The 7,613-nt window shown below is 31.8% G+C and overlaps 1 long non-coding RNA gene across 8 annotated transcripts; it reads right to left on the reverse strand.

The window, feature by feature from the left end:
• Window positions 1–1,161: 1,161 nt before the first annotated feature.
• Window positions 1,162–5,088, reverse strand: LOC145115035 (uncharacterized). 8 transcript variants are annotated; one of them, XR_013711402.1, is made up of 9 exons: window positions 4,615–5,085; window positions 4,443–4,513; window positions 4,260–4,328; window positions 3,534–3,623; window positions 3,007–3,108; window positions 2,815–2,911; window positions 2,648–2,702; window positions 2,219–2,281; window positions 1,162–2,128 (listed from the first exon to the last, which is right to left on the reverse strand). It is a non-coding gene; the product is annotated as an uncharacterized LOC145115035 (long non-coding RNA). The 8 variants fall into 8 exon arrangements; XR_013711405.1 differs by having other exon boundaries at window positions 2,219–2,284; XR_013711401.1 differs by having other exon boundaries at window positions 2,219–2,702; window positions 4,615–5,087.
• Between the last annotated feature and the right edge of the window lie 2,525 nt (window positions 5,089–7,613).

Below are 7,613 nucleotides of genomic sequence, written 5' to 3' on the forward strand. Positions count from 1 at the left end.
AACAATAAATATGAATCAATCACTTATCCAAATGTTCACCAAACTTGTTAGCAAAATTAAAACAATCTTCAAGAAGTTAGTATGCAAATCAAATCAATGGATCTAATAAAATTTGTAGCATAACCACAAAATAGATCAAAATCATAACCAAATCAATGTTAAAAAGCTTTTCACTTATAAATCAAATAGAAAAATCAATCATCTACGAATCAGGAAAATCAAAGAACCTAACATATAAAAACAATTGATCAATATCAATGCTAATCAACTAGGAGCTAGGAGCTATGAGAATCAAATTGCACTTTACAAAATGAGACAATAATAAACAAATACCCGCACAGGATCCCAGGAAGACAATCCTCCATTAAAGGTGAAATCTATCAACTTATCTCGTTCTCCTGCAGCTGCATTAATCACTAACCTTTTCCACCGGTGCTGCATTGTAAACGAAGGGATTGCGCTCAACATCATGCCCTACATTTTTGCTATTATGAGATTCAAGGGTTTTTTGATATGAGATTCAAGGGTTTGTGATACGAACATTCAAATGAATATATCTATTTCTCCCAACGCAACACAACGCAACTGATTCTGACGACGTCATTCAGTAGTGGCTGGCACTGGTAGTGGTGTTTTAATTCCCTCCTTTTTCCTTATTATAATTTTTTTTAAACCTTTCACAAAGTATTTTACAATTATATATGGTGTGGTGTTAAATGGTAACTTAAAATTGTTTTTTTTTTTTTTGATAAATACTAATGAATAAGTGTTACTTACATAAAATATAACACTTATTTTACTCTTTTTATAAATATAATTCGTTAAGAGAATTATAAGAAATGAAAATTTGTGAATATAAATAGTATATGCTTCTTATATTATGAGTTTAATTGTAAATCTATGTATGATACATATCCACTTAGGCGCATAGTGCCTAGGTGGCACACATGTCTGCTAGGCAACACCACACCAACGTTTTAAAAATCGGTTTTTTAGTTGAACCGGTACGGTAACCTGTTTTCGGTTCAACCAGTTTGACCACTGGGTCAACCGCTTTCTATGATTTTCATTTTTTTTCTATTTCCGTAGACATACATACATACATAAATCAAGAATTCGATATTCATAAGTTCACACATCGAAAACAAACATAAAAACAAATTATAGATCAATCGAAATACATTAAAATAAAACATAATCATAAGTTTTACATCAATCCACATATATCAAAAAGAAAATAAAGTATAATACCGAAACAAAATATAACTTCAGATTAATACAAACACATTAAAAAACAATAATAACATTTACGATATGTTTTTATTTAGAGAAATCTAAATAAATGTGAAAAGGACCACCAATGTTGATTATGCAAAATGGTTGTTTTTTATGTGTTTTTATTCAATTTAACCGATTCAACCGGGTTTTTTATAAAACCGGCCGGTTCATTCCGATTCAGAAATAGACATAAAATTGATGGTAGTTGAACCGCTCCCCTCCCCGGCTCCCGGTCCAACCGCTTCGATCGGCCGGTTCAAACCGGTTTTTAAAACATTGCACCACACTACTTGGTAGCTGCCATGTGTGGTGAAGCAGTGCAGTCATGGCGGCCTCGTGCGTCTCATCTTGCCCTTCCCTTATTTTTCCACCAATGCCATTTTCCCAATGTTTTAAAAACCCATTTGAACCGGTCGGTTGGACCGGGAACCGGGGAAGGGAGCGGTTCAACTATAATCGGTTTTATGCCTATTTTTGAATCGGAACGAACCGACTAATTTTTAGAAAAACTCGGTTAAACCGGTTAAATTGAATAAAAACACATAGAAAAGAACCATTTTGCATAGGGTTGTTGACATAAAACCCCTAATTTTACACACAAAAAAACGGTTATGCCCAAAGTCGAATTTTTTTTGCCACAGATGCCTCAATACCGGAAAATTTGTTCGATTTTGTACTTTACCCTGATTTTCTTCTTAACACAAAGAAGCCCCCATCACATATGTGTAGTCGGCCACCACCACCACCATCAACAGCCGTCTCCGACTCCATCACCACAAAGCCTTCAATATGAATCGAAGCGAGTGTGGTCAGTCAAAGCCCAACAAACTTCTTGGTGTAACCTCCATATCTTCAATAATAATTGACTACGGTTATTATATTGGTCGTAAAATAACATATTATATAATCGGTAAGATTTCGTATTTATATATTATAATACCTAGCGGGTGTACCCACGCTCCGCGTGGGGCAGAGGGTATGTTTTTGATCTGTAAATTTCCAACTGCTTGAAAACAAATAAGAATAAAAATAGATTTAATCAGTAGGACTTTGAAATTGTACATAAATTTAGGGACACCCAAACATCCCACAAACACACACATATCACAGATGCACGTAGATACATACTACAAACACACACACATCACATACAGAATACTGTGTTGACCATTTTAAAGTGTTTTCTATTGTTTTGACCGTTTTGCCCCTGCTTGGTGTTTTCTTTAGGTGCTAACTTTGATGGTCTCAAGTTCTTTCTAATGTAAATTAGGAATACATTATAAACAATCCATTTATAACCGGTAAAATCTATAAAAATGCAGTTATTTACTGTTATGAATAGATAGTGTCCAACTTTACATAAGCCTACCTACAAGGAGAAAAATCAAACCCTGAGTTCGTATAAACTAATTCTTGATTTTGACCTGAAAAACAGAATCCAATTCACAGTATAAAAACAACCAGCTCAAGTCAAGAATATTCAAATAAAACGGAAGACATAAAACCCAGGCAACCCTTTAAACACAGCCAGCCCACCTGCAGTCCTTCCCACTTTACCCCTACCTCCTCTTCAGTCCAACAGCAACAACAATCCATGCCAACCTCAGACGAAATTTTTTATATAATATTTCTCCTGCAAGATCAGTTATTTTTACTATAAGTCATCAATCTTTATTATTCCATATTAGTTAGAAACAGTTTTATGTACTAAAACCTGAAAAGCTATACCAAAATATTGGCACCAAGGCTTGTTCCAACAACATATATAGGAATATCAAATTATTTGTGATATAGATGATGGACCACTTCGCCTACATCATCTGATTTTTCCTGTAGTGTAGAAGCAGTTTGAACAATGGAACATCCTCAAAGTTGAAAAGAAACAACCGCAAATATTATAAAACTAAAAAAACAATTATGACAATTTATACTGTTCATAACCAGGTGAAATTGTTTGGGTTATGTACAAAATGAAATATGAAACTACACCTATGAATGGTAATAAGCAATATACATACCAATATGAATATAATATACAAACCAATATGAATGCAAACTAATATCACAAAAAAAATTTATATCAGTAATAGATTACTGAAAAGAATAAATTTAAAATAAAATCATTATAAAAATTTATATCAGATTACTGAAACTTTACTGAAAACCACACAAACCATCTCCAACCTACAATCTAAAAAAGGTTTCATCAATGTAAAAAAAAGGGAAAAGGGATGTGGTTTTTTTTCTTAGCGAACCTCATGTTAATTGGAGAGCTCCAACTCATAATCTGTATAAGGCCTGTACCAAATTGTTGGATTAGTGAGCCCATTTCCAATGGCAAATCCCTATACAAACTCATAATGTCAATACACAAACTCAACATATAAAACCAATATTTATTAAAAAAAGCCTATAGGTTGTGTATCCCTTCCAGAAATCGATTTGCATCAATACCCTTTTCTATATTCTTTTGAAATTAATATGACAGTTTGAACATCTTGATGAAATCATTTCCAAATATATCTTCATTCATGTTAAATTTCCAGAAATTGATTTGCTGAATGCAGTGTTTTTCAAACATTATATGTTTTCAGATATGCAACAGGAAAACAATTTCTGTGAGACTTTTTTGTGGGTTTTTCAGATAAAAAATAAGAAATAAGGTTCAGTGTCAAGCATTTCGTTGAGGTGTTGGTGACCTACATAGTTACGAATTAAAAAAGGATATCCAAATTGGTTGATTATGACTCACAAAACCTTAAAGCATTATAATTCGAATAACTTGTATGATAATAGTAACAATTCAATCCAGGGAAAAGGAGATGAAGTGCACATCTCTCAAAATGTCATCTACCATCAAATTTTCAGAGGATTTCCAATCTTTCTACTTTATCATATTCTCATTTTACACAACTAAATGTGTGTGAAAATTTAATGTACATAAAGAAAATTTAAGTAAACAAAAGGGATAAACTTGTAACCTTATTCATGTATTCTGTGTCCTCATCTCTAAAAGCCTTCACCATCAAACCCTCATCAAGCTCCGCCTTCTGCTCATAGTATATCAAGTAAACAACAACAATAAAAAGTTAAGTGGATGGTGAAAGAAAGCAGAAAAAATTTAAAAAAAAAAATCAAAATAAAGCCTAATGAATAAAAAATACCTCTTGCTTCACTGATATCTGTTGCATACGGTAGATAAAAGTAGCCGATGGTAGAGAGAATTATTTGAAACCTAAAAAAAACATATAAAAGCACAAATTTTAAGCCATATTAATTTAAATCAAAAAAAGCTGGATAAAATCTACTGAAAGAAGGAGGGTTAGGGTTCAATACCCATAGTCGATTGTTGATTGAGCAATTGGAAACGAACAGAAGGGAAAAGAAACGTCGATGGGTCGCCGATTCTCAAATTGATTTAAATCAAGAAAAGCAGAATAAAATCAACTGAAAGAAGGAGGGTTAGGGTTCAATACCCATAGCCGATAGCCGATCGAGCAATTGGAAACGAACAGAAGGGAAAAGAAAAGTCGATGGGTCGCTGATTCTCAAACGATTTGTAAAGGTAATCGATTTCTGCGGAGGGCGATGAGAAAAGTGAAAGTAAAAGGTCGGCCGACGGTATTATCGGACGGTGTTGACGGATTCATTACCAGAACGGTGGAATGATCTGGAAGACTTTATGAGGCCGGAGGGATATAGACTCCAATGGAAGAAAAATGTAGAAATATCCAGAAACAAAAAAGCGGTGGCTGGTGGTTGGCTGATCGGTGGTTATTGTTTCTAAGGGAACACAAAATTAATATATACAAAGAATTAGTCGACGATATATTTTATAAGTGATGATTTTTATTATTTTGAAAATTATTAGTTAAGGTGAACGTTCATATATATTTATATTATGCATTACTTTAAACAATATGTATTATATATATACATTTTCTATATCATTCTCCAAAGATAATATATACTAACGGCACAAGTTAAAAGTACGATACTATCTTTAAAATGAATGGATTTTAGTAAAAAAAAATACTAAATGTCTATATTAAAGATAAGAATATATCATATAGATAAATAAGTAAAAATGGCAAAATGCAAGTATATATAAAGATTATATAACTTTAAATCATTATGGATGTAAATGGTGGCAACATATGTAAACCAGGTGTTAGTTTATAAAAGAAAGATATTAATTAGTTAAGGTATATATATATATATATATATATGATGAGAATTCATTGAATTAAGATAAGAATAATACGTATGTGTATTTGTTTGGATAAGTATATCCAAAAACCAATTAAGAAATAAAACGTAAGTATGTAGGTGTCAAACGATGAAGAAATTTGTATTAAATTTTATGTGCGGTATCCTTATCATGCTTTATCATGCTTCACAAATTTAGTACAAACTAGGTGTGAGACCCATGTATTACATGGGTTCATTTATAAGAAAATTTAAATAAAAAATTTAAAATATTTGAAAAGTTTGAACTTATAAGAAAACTAAAAAAATTATATTAAATTATAAAAGTTAAAGGGTTTTTTTTTTCTCTTTTCAATTTAAACAAATAACTTAGATAAATAAATGAAGGAAATTAATGAAACTTTAATTTAGTAATTTTGAAATTAGAAGGAAAGTCCATTAATGAAATTGATATGCATTTATTATTAGATTTAAATCATATGTGGAATTTAATAAAATAGAAAAAAAATCATAAAATGACATGTGGAATAAAAATTAATTTAAAATAATCATAAAATTACATGTGGCAAAATGAATAAGAATATGACATGTGGCATAAAGATCTTTATTTATTAGGGTAGATATCGACATGTATGTGTGAATTTCTATTCATTTACGTCTACTATAATCAATAAGTAAATTTAGAAGGAATGAAGGGATATCTTGGAAAGCAATAGAGGGAGGGATACATCTATTATATCTGGTGAGTGATCTCACTATACTATGTATTACAATATATATCCATGTATGTTAGAATAGAGAGCTAGCAGAGTAAAAATATAGTATTTATGTGCTTTATGATTTTATACCCGAGTTATTGAGTAGAGCCGAAAGTATAGTCTCCATGTGCTTATTGTTACTGTACTTGAAATAGTAGAATAGTGTTGAAAGTGTAATCTCTATGTGTTTAAATGTTATTATATTTAAGTTATTACGGTTAAGTTAGGGGTTGACGGCAGAACGGCGACAGGTCGGGAGCCTATAGACCCATGTGTTGACGACGAAATGGCAGGTTGGTCGTAAGTCTAGATACACATATTATTGGTGGATCGGCGAAAGGTCGTGAACCAATTGGTGGATCGGCGATAGGTCATGAGTCATTGTTTGTATGCATGTATATGTATTGTGATATATGGTATCCTGAGAAACTCACTAAGCCTCAGCTTATAGTTGTTGAATAACTATTTTTCAGGTTGTTCTTCTGATCATGGAAAGGCTCCAGCGTGACTGTACTCGCATCGAAGAAATTAATAATGTTTTTAGACATCCGATAAAACTCTCTTTTATATTTAATAAATGTATGACAATGATCTTTTAATAAAGATGAGCTTTTGGATTTGTGTTATATATATATATATATATATATATATATATATATATATATATATATATATATATATATATATATATATATATATATAATGAACAATTTTGTATTGAAAATCGGGACGTAACAAGTTGGTATCAGAGCCCTGGTTTGAGAAAATTGGATGAACATTCGTGTGATTCCAGACTCAAACCGAGGATCCGAATATCCTAACAAATCTTTTTAAGAAAAAGAACTTTATTCAAACAAAAAAATATGGTGCGTACAGTCAGCCGGAGCTCAGAAAGGAAAATGATTCCCAAAATATCCATATTTTTTATGTCTGTTGATATATGAAATGGTAGAAATGCATGCTAGCATGTAGGCTAAGGATCTTTTCAGTAATTGTGTGTTAGAATTTCATGATACTTAAGATGCCCTATAGTCTAAGGATTTACTTATCAATTGCTACTTAGAACCTATATTAATATTAATTAGTTATGTGACAAATACGATAAGTTGCATGCTCCCAGAATTAAATAGTTTCAGATTGTCTGATTTAGCGTTATTGCGCAACTCTTGTCTGAGTCCAACTGTTGTAGTGCCAGATTTTTCAGTCGACGGACTGTTTGATTTTAGAGGCATGCAATCGTATTCATCAAATAATTAGTTAGTATTAGTAAAAGTTCTTCCTCCGCAAGTAGTAGGGTAAAATGGAAGTAATCCTAGAACGAGAGTCTAGGAAATTTAATATATGCTTAATAGGGCGTATATTCCTGCG

The sequence above is a fragment of the Lactuca virosa genome, chromosome 5 (assembly GCF_052849685.1).
Source record: "Lactuca virosa cultivar CGN04683 chromosome 5, Lactuca_virosa_CGN04683_v6, whole genome shotgun sequence".
Lineage (NCBI taxonomy): Eukaryota > Viridiplantae > Streptophyta > Magnoliopsida > Asterales > Asteraceae > Lactuca > Lactuca virosa.